Source organism: Lithobates pipiens, unplaced genomic scaffold (genome assembly GCF_037356315.1).
Source record: "Lithobates pipiens isolate NorthernLeopardFrog02 unplaced genomic scaffold, aLitPip1_a1.2 Scaffold_13, whole genome shotgun sequence".
Lineage (NCBI taxonomy): Eukaryota > Metazoa > Chordata > Amphibia > Anura > Ranidae > Lithobates > Lithobates pipiens.
In genome coordinates, this window is record NW_027507718.1 from 385,724,796 (window position 1) to 385,737,962 (window position 13,167).

Genomic DNA, 13,167 nt, shown 5'->3' on the forward strand with positions numbered 1-13,167 from the left:
AGCATTAGAGCAGCATCACTATGAAGAATGACTATATAAAACCGACTCTGGTGGGACTCGAACCCACAACCTTTGAATTACTTCATCAACTAAAAGTCCAATGCGCTATCCATTGCGCCACAGAGCCCTCTCTGAAGACTTTGTTAGAGGAACTTGCCTGAGGAACTATTCAAGTCGTAACAAATAAACACAATTGAATAATGGTCACTGCTAAATAATAGGGATGAGCTCAAGATCTGGTCCAGATACAGTTTAAGATTTAAATTTACCTGCTTGGGCATGTGCCTTAGTGCAATATCTTTTGATATTTAAGTGGGAACCGGAGGTCATGTTAAGTAGAAATATTTGTACCGTTGATTAGTTGTTGGAGAAAGGAAGAGCTCAGCAATTAGGTGATGGCAGGAAAGACTATCCTGAATAGATGAGTTTGCATGGATCACCTGAAGCATAAAGACAGGGAAATAGCCATATAGATTGGTGTAGGGAATCTGAGAGGATGGGATAGTCCATGGGAAAATCCCAGAGGACAGCATGGGATGAAGTGTTGAGGGAGCTAGCAAACAGGAGTTCTTGGAAGCAGAGAACAGGGTGGTTTATTTGATACTATATGATAAGGTTAATGATGTAGCTAGAGGCAGAGTTGGGGGAAGCTTTTTATTAGTGATGGCCGAACGGTTCGCCCGGCGGTCGTTTCGCGGCGAATTTCCGACTTTCGCCGTCCGCGGGTTCGAACGCCTTTTTCCGTCGTTCGCCCCGGCGGACTTACGTGTTTAATGTATACAAGAACTTTAACCTTTCGTGACACGTTTATCATGTGTTACAGGACAACCAATTGAGACATGACAGCTCATGGACACTTGGACATTCCCCCTAACCTATAAATACACCCGATCCGGTGGCCATTTTACATTCTTTCTTCTGTCACTGTAGGGAAAGGATCCTGTGTGGAGTAGGGACAGAGAAAACGCTAGCTATTTGGTACACAAAAGTTCTTTTCAGGACTGGTATAGGTGTTAGGTCAGCAGCCTGAGTTTCTTTTGTCAGTTTAGATAAAGGGACAGAGCGCTGTATGCTGCTATTTTAGGGACAGCTCAGCCAGATTAGTCTTTCTTCATCATCATCATCATCATCATCATTAGCTGTTACTATCAGGTCCACAAAAGAGCTGTTCCAGCTAATCGTTCCAGCCTACTCTTTTTTGCCAATTTGTATAGGGACAGGCAGGAAGCAGTGTGTCAGGCAGTGAGGATAATTTTAAAGACTTGCTGTTACTATTAGTTCCACAAAGGTTCTTTTCAGGACTGGTATCAGTGGTACGGTAATAGGCTTGTACACGTATAATATTCTTTCTTCCAAATATAGAAAGAATATTATACTTGACTGCTGCCCTTCTGCTGCAGTCTGCTAATCATTCACAACTCACTTGTTCCACAAAGCTCTTTATCAGGACTGGTAACTTGGTCTGTCTAGGGTGCTACGGTACATAGGCTTGGGTGCGGTACAGTCTGCTGTTCTGTAAGGACCGCTATCGGTCCACAATACATAGGGTTGCCGTGCACTACTGCTGACCGCTGCCCTATACTGCAGCAGTCCTTCATTGGTATAGGGACTGACGTACAGTCTGCTAATCACTAACACACAACCTGCTTGGTCCACAAAAGTTCTTATAAGGACTGGTAACTTGGTATAGGGTGCTACGGTACATAGGCCTGAGTGCGTTACAGTCTGCTGTTCTGTAAGGACCGCTATCGGTCCACAATACATAGGGTTGCCGTGCACTACTGCTGACCGCTGCCCTATACTGCAGCAGTCCTTCAGCGGTATAGGGACTGACGCACAGTCTGCTAAACACTAACACACAACCTGCTTGGTCCACAAAAGTTTTTATAAGGACTGGTAACTTGGTATAGGGTGCTACGGTACATAGGCCTGAGTGCAGTACAGTCTGCTGTTCTGTAAGGACCGCTATCGGTCCACAATACATAGGGTTGCCGTGCACTACTGCTGACCGCTGCCCTATACTGCAGCAGTCCTTCATTGGTATAGGGACTGACGTACAGTCTGCTAATCACTAACACACAACCTGCTTGGTCCACAAAAGTTCTTATAAGGACTGGTAACTTGGTATAGGGTGCTACGGTACATAGGCCTGAGTGCGTTACAGTCTGCTGTTCTGTAAGGACCGCTATCGGTCCACAATACATAGGGTTGACGTGCACCACTGCTGACCGCTGCCCTATACTGCAGCAGTCCTTCAGCGGTATAGGGACTGACGTACAGTCTGCTAAACACTAATACACAACCTGCTTGGTCCACAAAAGTTCTTATAAGGACTGGTAACTTGGTATAGGGTGCTACGGTACATAGGCTTGAGTGCGGTACAGTCTGCTGTTCTGTAAGGACCGCTATCGGTCCACAATAGATAGGGTTGACGTGCACCACTGCTGACCGCTGCCCTATACTGCAGCAGTCCTTCAGCGGTATAGGGACTGACGCACAGTCTGCTAAACACTAACACACAACCTGCTTGGTCCACAAAAGTTTTTATAAGGACTGGTAACTTGGTATAGGGTGCTACGGTACATAGGCCTGAGTGCGTTACAGTCTGCTGTTCTGTAAGGACCGCTATCGGTCCACAATACATAGGGTTGCCGTGCACTACTGCTGACCGCTGCCCTATACTGCAGCAGTCCTTCATTGGTATAGGGACTGACGTACAGTCTGCTAATCACTAACACACAACCTGCTTGGTCCACAAAAGTTCTTATAAGGACTGGTAACTTGGTATAGGGTGCTACGGTACATAGGCCTGAGTGCGTTACAGTCTGCTGTTCTGTAAGGACCGCTATCGGTCCACAATACATAGGGTTGACGTGCACCACTGCTGACCGCTGCCCTATACTGCAGCAGTCCTTCAGCGGTATAGGGACTGACGTACAGTCTGCTAAACACTAATACACAACCTGCTTGGTCCACAAAAGTTCTTATAAGGACTGGTAACTTGGTATAGGGTGCTACGGTACATAGGCTTGAGTGCGGTACAGTCTGCTGTTCTGTAAGGACCGCTATCGGTCCACAATAGATAGGGTTGACGTGCACCACTGCTGACCGCTGCCCTATACTGCAGCAGTCCTTCAGCGGTATAGGGACTGACGCACAGTCTGCTAAACACTAACACACAACCTGCTTGGTCCACAAAAGTTTTTATAAGGACTGGTAACTTGGTATAGGGTGCTACGGTACATAGGCCTGAGTGCGTTACAGTCTGCTGTTCTGTAAGGACCGCTATCGGTCCACAATACATAGGGTTGCCGTGCACTACTGCTGACCGCTGCCCTATACTGCAGCAGTCCTTCATTGGTATAGGGACTGACGTACAGTCTGCTAATCACTAACACACAACCTGCTTGGTCCACAAAAGTTCTTATAAGGACTGGTAACTTGGTATAGGGTGCTACGGTACATAGGCCTGAGTGCGTTACAGTCTGCTGTTCTGTAAGGACCGCTATCGGTCCACAATACATAGGGTTGACGTGCACCACTGCTGACCGCTGCCCTATACTGCAGCAGTCCTTCAGCGGTATAGGGACTGACGTACAGTCTGCTAAACACTAATACACAACCTGCTTGGTCCACAAAAGTTCTTATAAGGACTGGTAACTTGGTATAGGGTGCTACGGTACATAGGCTTGAGTGCGGTACAGTCTGCTGTTCTGTAAGGACCGCTATCGGTCCACAATAGATAGGGTTGACGTGCACCACTGCTGACCGCTGCCCTATACTGCAGCAGTCCTTCAGCGGTATAGGGACTGACGCACAGTCTGCTAAACACTAACACACAACCTGCTTGTTCCACAAAAGTTCTTATAAGGACTGGTAACTTGGTATAGGGTGCTACGGTACATAGGCTTGAGTGCGGTACAGTCTGCTGTTCTGTAAGGACCGCTATCGGTCCACAATAGATAGGGTTGACGTGCACCACTGCTGACCGCTGCCCTATACTGCAGCAGTCCTTCATTGGTATAGGGACTGACGTACAGTCTGCTAATCACTAACACACAACCTGCTTGTTCCACAAAAGTTCTTATAAGGACTGGTAACTTGGTATAGGGTGCTACGGTACATAGGCTTGAGTGCGGTACAGTCTGCTGTTCTGTAAGGACCGCTATCGGTCCACAATAGATAGGGTTGACGTGCACCACTGCTGACCGCTGCCCTATACTGCAGCAGTCCTTCAGCGGTATAGGGACTGACGTACAGTCTGCTAAACACTAATACACAACCTGCTTGGTCCACAAAAGTTCTTATAAGGACTGGTAACTTGGTATAGGGTGCTACGGTACATAGGCTTGAGTGCGGTACAGTCTGCTGTTCTGTAAGGACCGCTATCGGTCCACAATAGATAGGGTTGACGTGCACCACTGCTGACCGCTGCCCTATACTGCAGCAGTCCTTCAGCGGTATAGGGACTGACGTACAGTCTGCTAAACACTAATACACAACCTGCTTGGTCCACAAAAGTTCTTATAAGGACTGGTAACTTGGTATAGGGTGCTACGGTACATAGGCTTGAGTGCGGTACAGTCTGCTGTTCTGTAAGGACCGCTATAGGTCCACAATAGATAGGGTTGACGTGCACCACTGCTGACCGCTCACCTATACTGCAGCAGTCCTTCAGCGGTATAGGGACTAAGAGTTTTGTCACAGGGTCATTTAAAAAATGACATGCAGAGGAAGAGGCAGGCCCTTCCGCAGGGGTGGTAGGGGTAGGGCAGGAGCAACAGGCTTGAGCCAAAGTGGGAAGTTGCAGAAGGTGCGTTCAATTACTTTAAAGGATGCACCAGACTTGGTTGAGTGGCTCGCTCAGCCTTACTCTTCTGCACCCTCCTCATCCTCTCGATCTGCACCCTCTTCTTCACTCTCTGCTATGTGCACCCCCAAAGACACTACCACCAACAACACGACCACCACCACCACCACCACATACCTTCCGCTTGAGTCACTGGAATTATTTTCCGATCCATATCAAGAGGACATTTCTGATGCGCAGCCACTCTTGGTATTGGATCAGGAAGAGGAGGTAGCAACAAGCGCTACTCAGCAGTCTGACGCCAGTACCCAGATCAGCCCAAGGAGGAGGTTGGTCCCCGGTGTTGCTGCCTACTCTACTTATAGCGGTGGGGAAGGTGACGTTGATGATGACGTGTCTAGTGATGTCACGTGGGTGCCCACAAGAGAGGAAGAGGAGGGGAGTTCAGAGGGAGATATGGACCAGCAGATAGGGAGGAGAAGCAGCAATGACTTACATTGCACAGCAGGGACAAAGCAGACTGCAAATGTATCAGGAGCGAGTCATCGACCATGTACGGTCACATCTGGCGCTCCCAGGACACCGGCACATGGCTCCGCAGTGTGGGCTTTTTTTAACGTGTCCGCTGCTGACAATAGCGTTGCCATCTGCAATCTTTGCAGTCAACGCGTTAGTCGCGGTAAGCCCAATACTCACCTAGGGACGACCGCCTTAAGAAGGCACATGAGCAGCCATCACCGAGCCCAGTGGGAGCAACGGAACACACAAAGCCACACTGCAGGCTCTCACCGTCCAGCCTCGTCTTCTACTTCTCCTTCTCCTCTCTCCTCACAATTGTCCTCCACTCCACCTTCCATCACGCCAAGCTCACATTTTTCTGCAAAAAGGCAGGCTTCCGTGGGCCTAATGTTTGAGCGTAAAAAAATGATGACGCCGGATAACCCTCTTGCCCAACGGTTGGCGGCTGGCTTGTCAGAACTCATAGCCCGCCAACTACTGCCATATAAACTGGTGGACTCGGAGGCCTTTCGCAAATTTGTGGCCATTGGAACACCACAATGGAAGGTCCCAGGAAGGAAGTATTTCTCAGAGAAGGGCATCCCAGAGCTATATGGCCATGTTCAGCGGCAAGTGAATGTATCTCTGGCACACAGTGTCGGTGCCAAGATACATCTGACCACAGACACGTGGTCTAGCAAACACGGGCAGGGAAGGTATATCAGTTTTACTGCCCACTGGGTGAACCTTCTGACGGCCGTCAAGCATGTAACCCGTGGCACCCGTGTAGATTTGGTTTTACCGCCACGGATTGCATGCAGGCCTGACTCTTCTTCTCCTCCTCCTACTCCATCCTCCTCCCTCTCCTCCTCAGCTGCCTCCTCCTTTTCCGCTGCTAGCGTCTCTTCCACTGCACCGCCCAAGCTCCCCAGAACCTATTCCACATGCCAGGTGAGACGTTGCCATGCCGTGCTGCGTCTGTTGTGCCTGGAAGCAAAGAGCCACACTGGCCCGGCACTCCTTTCAGCTTTGCGTTCACAGGCAGATGAGTGGCTAACACCGCTCAATTTGACAGTTGGTAAAGTGGTGTGTGACAACGGTGCCAATCTGCTTAGCGCATTGAAACAGGGCAAAATCACGCACGTGCCGTGCATGGCACACGTCTTAAACTTGGTCGTGCAGCGATTCCTTGTCAAATACCCTGGGGTCCAGGACATCTTGCGGCAGGCAAGGAAAATCTCGGCCCATTTCAGAAGATCTTACACGGCCATGGCTCGCCTTGCTGACATTCAGCGGCGACACCATCTGCCGGTCAGACGTCTTATTTGCGATTGCCCGACGCGATGGAACTCAACCTTCTATATGCTTGATAGGCTGCTCCAGCAGAAACGTGCAGTTAACGTCTACCTGTATGAACTCTGCGAAAGAAACGGTTCTGGGGAGCTGGGTTTTTTTTCACCGCGCCAGTGGCTGCTCATGCGCGACACATGCAGACTTCTGCGGCCATTTGAGGAGATCACCAAACTGGTCAGTCGCAGCCATGGCGCCATCAGTGACATGGTACCTTATGCCTTCTTTCTGGAGCGTGCATTGCGTCGTGTCATTGATCAGGCTGTGGAGGAGCAGGAGCGGGAAGATGAGGAAGTCGCAATGCTGGATGAATTCCCAGGGGGGGCTACTCTATCTGAGACAAGTCAACAACAGGAGTCTGATGAGGAGTCAGAGGAGGATGGTGCCGGGGCGGATGAGCAGGAGCAAGAAGAGCATGCTTTAAACCTTTCTGGGATCCCTGTTGTGCGAGGATGGGGAGAGGAGAATGAAGAGGACGACATTATCCTGGATGATGAGCAGGAGCCAGGCCACCACACCGCTTCCACTTTAGTGCAAATGGGGGCCTTCATGCTCCAGTGTTTTAATAGGGACCCCCGTATAAAAAGCATGAGGGTCAAGGACCAGTACTGGGTGGCAACGTACTTAGACCCCCGGTACAAACACAAAATGGCGGAAATGTTACCGCCGTCGCAGAGGGCTGTCAGAATGCAGCACTTCCAGGCCTTGCTTCGAGAAATGCTGCATTCTGCTTTTGCGTGCGCTGGCAGAGGAGCAATTCCCACTCCCAGAGAAGGATTTGCGGGTACCAATCCAACAGCGCCTGCAAGAAGAGGCCGGTTTGAAGATGTGTTGGTGACTTCGGATATGAGGTCATTCTTTCAGCCGACCCATCGACAGGTGTCATCCGGATCCAGCATCAGGGAACGCCTAGACCGTCAGGTGTCCGACTACATTGGGTTAACGGCCGATGTGGACGCTCTGAGGAGTGATGAACCCCTAGACTACTGGGTGGGCAGGCTTGACCTCTGGCCAGAGCTTGCCCAATTTGCAATCGAACTGTTGGCTTGCCCCTCATCCAGTGTCCTGTCCGAAAGGACGTTCAGCGCAGCAGGGGGGATTGTGACCGATAAGCGTACTCGCCTAGCTCACCACAGTGTTAACTACCTCACATTTCTAAAAATGAATGAGGCATGGATCTCGGAGGAATTCAACACATGTGATCAGTAGACCATGTATATGTCTATAAACAATTTTTGGAATCAAGCACACAGACCTTCTTAATTCATTTGGCTCACTTCCCTGACCCAAAAAAGCACACCGTACTATATGCCCCTACCCTCCTCTTTGAAGAGGTTGAGCGGTGTCATATTTCTACTGGGGCTGCTTATTATGAGGGGTTCCCACCATCCCTGTGCTGTGCTGACTTCCTCCTGGGTGTTCTTATTATGAGGGGCTCCCACCATCCCTGTGCTGTGCTGACTTCCTCCTGGGGGTTCTTATTATGAGGGGATCACACCATCCCTGTGCTGTGCTGACTTCCTCCTGGGGCTGCTTACGGTGCTGCTGTCAGCGCTGTATGTCACGGAGCTGCTGTCAGCGCTGTATGTCACGGAGCTGCTGTCAGCGCTGTATGTCACGGAGCTGCTGTCAGCGCTGTATGTCACGGAGCTGCTGTCAGCGCTGTATGTCACGGAGCTGCTGTCAGCGCTGTATGTCACGGAGCTGCTGTCAGCGCTGTATGTCACGGAGCTGCTGTCAGCGCTGTATGTCACGGAGCTGCTGTCAGCGCTGTATGTCACGGAGCTGCTGTCAGCGCTGTATGTCACGGAGCTGCTGTCAGCGCTGTATGTCACGGAGCTGCTGTCAGCGCTGTATGTCACGGTGCTGCTGTCAGCGCTGTATGTCACGGAGCTGCTGTCAGCGCTGTATGTCACGGAGCTGCTGTCAGTGCTGTATGTCACGGAGCTGCTGTCAGCGCTGTATGTCACGGAGCTGCTGTCAGCGCTGTATGTCACGGAGCTGCTGTCAGCGCTGTATGTCACGGTGCTGCTGTCAGCGCTGTATGTCACGGAGCTGCTGTCAGCGCTGTATGTCACGGAGCTGCTGTCAGCGCTGTATGTCACGGAGCTGCTGTCAGCGCTGTATGTCACGGAGCTGCTGTCAGCGCTGTATGTCACGGAGCTGCTGTCAGCGCTGTATGTCACGGTGCTGCTGTCAGCGCTGTATGTCACGGAGCTGCTGTCAGCGCTGTATGTCACGGAGCTGCTGTCAGTGCTGTATGTCACGGAGCTGCTGTCAGCGCTGTATGTCACGGAGCTGCTGTCAGCGCTGTATGTCACGGAGCTGCTGTCAGCGCTGTATGTCACGGTGCTGCTGTCAGCGCTGTATGTCACGGAGCTGCTGTCAGCGCTGTATGTCACGGAGCTGCTGTCAGCGCTGTATGTCACGGAGCTGCTGTCAGCGCTGTATGTCACGGAGCTGCTGTCAGCGCTGTATGTCACGGAGCTGCTGTCAGCGCTGTATGTCACGGTGCTGATGTCAGTGCTCTGTATTACGGTGCTGCTGTCAGTGCTCTGTATCTCCTGCACCCTCTTGTTTGCCTACCCTGGTCCCTGACCTTCCCTCTCCTCCATTGCCTTCATTAGCTCCATAGTCCTGAATTGTCAGAACAATTTCCCAAATAAAAAAAAAATGCTTGTAGTTATCGATCCCAAATTCACCTCATACATGTATTATGCTATTGTCCAGGTGGTGGGACTACGTGCTACCCCCTAATAATTACCCCGTGGCCGCAAATTCGACCTAAAGGTTTGCGAAATTCGCCTCCCATTGAAGTCAATGGAGCCCGCGGCGAACGGTCGTTTTCGCGAACGTTTGTGTCCGTTCGCGTTTCGCGTTCGCGAAACGTCCCGTCGGAAGTTCGTCCATCACTACTTTTTATGCCCTTAGTATTTTGAATTTGATTTGTTGGGAGAACGGAAACCAAGCAGAGATTGGCAGAGATCGGGTGGCTGACACCTCTACTAGTAAATGGTTGGTAAGGGGGATACAACTGGCAGTAGCGAATCAGATAGACTGAAGGGGGAATGGTCTGTTTAGAGGCAGGCCATAGAGTAAGGAGTTGCAATAGTCGAGAGATATCACGGGAGTGAAGTGAAAGTTTGGTGGTGTCATTGGTAAAAATGGGGCATACTTTGGAATTCTTATTGTGGTGAAGGTAGCGAGATTTAGACAGTAAATAGTTGTGGGGCTGACAAAAGGGTACATAAAGAATTACAGCTTGCACCGGGCATGAGGGAAGGGAACAATATAACGCAGGTTAGCTTACCATTCCCTCTCTTTGCTCTGAATTGCACAGGGTACTTCCAATTTTGCTGATATCAACTCTCAAGAGAAGCCTAAAACAGTAGGCTCTATCGTTAACTTGTGCAGCAAATCCACGTCAATAAAGCTCCCTTATGAATGTAATCCATTACTTTATAAAGCATTAGAGCAGCATCACTATGAAGAATGACTATATAAAACCGACTCTGGTGGGACTCGAACCCACAACCTTTGAATTACTACACCAACTAGAAGTCCAATGCGCTATCCATTGCGCCACAGAGCCCTCTCTGAAGACTTTGTTAGAGGAACTTGCCTGAGGAACTATTCAAGTCGTAACAAATAAACACAATTGAATAATGGTCACTGCTAAATAATAGGGATGAGCTCAAGATCTGGTCCAGATACAGTTTAAGATTTAAATTTACCTGCTTGGGCATGTGCCTTAGTGCAATATCTTTTGATATTTAAGTGGGAACCGGAGGTCATGTTAAGTAGAAATATTTGTACCGTTGATTAGTTGTTGGAGAAAGGAAGAGCTCAGCAATTAGGTGATGGCAGGAAAGACTATCCTGAATAGATGAGTTTGCAGGGATCACCTGAAGCATACAGACAGGGAAATAGCCATATAGATTGGTGTAGGGAATCTGAGAGGATGGGATAGTCCATGGGAAAATCCCAGAGGACAGCATGGGATGAAGTGTTGAGGGAGCTAGCAAACAGGAGTTCTTGGAAGCAGAGAACAGGGTGGTTTATTTGATACTATATGATAAGGTTAATGATGTAGCTAGAGGCAGAGTTGGGGGAAGCTTTTTATGCCCTTAGTATTTTGAATTTGATTTGTTGGGAGAACGGAAGCCAAGGAGAGATTGGCAGAGATCGGGTGGCTGACACCTCTAGTAGTAAATGGTTGGTAAGGGGGATAGAACTGGCAGTAGCGAATCAGATAGACTGAAGGGGGAATGGTCTGTTTAGAGGCAGGCCATAGAGTAAGGAGTTGCAATAGTCGAGAGATATCACGGGAGTGAAGTGGAAGTTTGGTGGTGTCATTGGTAAAAATGGGGCATTCTTTGGAATTCTTATTGTGGGGAAGGTAGCGAGATTTAGACAGTAAATAGTTGTGGGGCTGACAAAAGGGTACATAAAGAATTACAGCTTGCACCGGGCATGAGGGAAGGGAACAATATAACGCAGGTTAGCTTACCATTCCCTCTCTTTGCTCTGAATTTCACAGGGTACTTCCAATTTTGCTGATATCAACTCTCAAGAGAAGCCTAAAACACTAGGCTCTATCGTTAACTTGTGCAGCAAATCCACATCAATAAAGCTCCCGTATGAATGTAATCCATTACTTTATAAAGCATTAGAGCAGCATCACTATGAAGAATGACTATATAAAACCGACTCTGGTGGGACTCGAACCCACAACCTTTGAATTACTACACCAACTAGAAGTCCAATGCGCTATCCATTGCGCCACTGAGCACTCTCTGAAAACTTTGTTAGAGGAACTTGCCTGAGGAACTATTCAAGTCGTAACAAATAAACACAATTGAATAATGGTCACTGCTAAATAATAGGGATGAGCTCAAGATCTGGTCCAGATACAGTTTAAGATTTAAATTTACCTGCTTGGGCATGTGCCTTAGTGCAATATGTTTTGATATTTAAGTGGGAACCGGAGGTCATGTTAAGTAGAAATATTTGTACCGTTGATTAGTTGTTGGAGAAAGGAAGAGCTCAGCAATTAGGTGATGGCAGGAAAGACTATCCTGAATAGATGAGTTTGCAGGGATCACCTGAAGCATACAGACAGGGAAATAGCCATATAGATTGGTGTAGGGAATCTGAGAGGATGGGATAGTCCATGGGAAAATCCCAGAGGACAGCATGGGATGAAGTGTTGAGGGAGCTAGCGAACAGGAGTTCTTGGAAGCAGAGAACAGGGTGGTTTATTTGATACTATATGATAAGGTTAATGATGTAGCTAGAGGCAGAGTTGTGGGAAGCTTTTTATGCCCTTAGTATTTTGAATTTGATTTGTTGGGAGAACGGAAGCCAAGGAGAGATTGGCAGAGATCGGGTGGCTGACACCTCTACTAGTAAATGGTTGGTAAGGGGGATACAACTGGCAGTAGCGAATCAGATAGACTGAAGGGGGAATGGTCTGTTTAGAGGCAGGCCACAGAGTAAGGAGTTGCAATAGTCGAGAGATATCACGGGAGTGAAGTGGAAGTTTGGTGGTGTCATTGTTAAAAATGGGGCATTCTTTGGAATTCTTATTGTGGGGAAGGTAGCGAGATTTAGACAGTAAATAGTTGTGGGGCTGACAAAAGGGTACATAAAGAATTACAGCTTGCACCGGGCATGAGGGAAGGGAACAATATAACGCAGGTTAGCTTACCATTCCCTCTCTTTGCTCTGAATTGCACAGGGTACTTCCAATTTTGCTGATATCAACTCTCAAGAGAAGCCTAAACCACTAGGCTCTATCGTTAACTTGTGCAGCAAATCCACGTCAATAAAGCTCCCTTATGAATGTAATCCATTACTTTATAAAGCATTAGAGCAGCATCACTATGAAGAATGACTATATAAAACCGACTCTGGTGGGACTCGAACCCACAACCTTTGAATTACTACACCAACTAGAAGTCCAATGCGCTATCCATTGCGCCACAGAGCCCTCTCTGAAGACTTTTTTAGAGGAACTTGCCTGAGGAACTATTCAAGTCGTGACAAATAAACACAATTGAATAATGGTCACTGCTAAATAATAGGAATGAGCTCAAGATCTGGTCCAGATACAGTTTAAGATTTAAATTTACCTGCTTGGGCATGTGCCTTAGTGCAATATCTTTTGATATTTAAGTGGGAACCGGAGGTCATGTTAAGTAGAAATATTTGTACCGTTGATTAGTTGTTGGAGAAAGGAAGAGCTCAGCAATTAGGTGATGGCAGGAAAGACTATCCTGAATAGATGAGTTTGCAGGGATCACCTGAAGCATAAAGACAGGGAAATAGCCATATAGATTGGTGTAGGGAATCTGAGAGGATGGGATAGTCCATGGGAAAATCCCAGAGGACAGCATGGGATGAAGTGTTGAGGGAGCTAGCAAACAGGAGTTCTTGGAAGCAGAGAACAGGGTGGTTTATTTGATACTATATGATAAGGTTAATGATGTAGCTAGAGGCAGAGTTGG

At 48.5% G+C, this 13,167-nt stretch overlaps 2 non-coding genes across 2 annotated transcripts; both read right to left on the bottom strand.

The window, feature by feature from the left end:
- Window positions 1-10,165: 10,165 nt before the first annotated feature.
- TRNAR-UCU (transfer RNA arginine (anticodon UCU)) lies at window positions 10,166-10,250 on the bottom strand. Its single transcript is given in 2 exon segments — window positions 10,166-10,201; window positions 10,214-10,250. It is a non-coding gene; the product is annotated as a tRNA-Arg (tRNA).
- A 2,315-nt stretch (window positions 10,251-12,565) lies between these two features.
- Window positions 12,566-12,650, bottom strand: TRNAR-UCU (transfer RNA arginine (anticodon UCU)). The gene is given in 2 exon segments: window positions 12,566-12,601; window positions 12,614-12,650. It is a non-coding gene; the product is annotated as a tRNA-Arg (tRNA).
- Window positions 12,651-13,167: the final 517 nt, after the last annotated feature.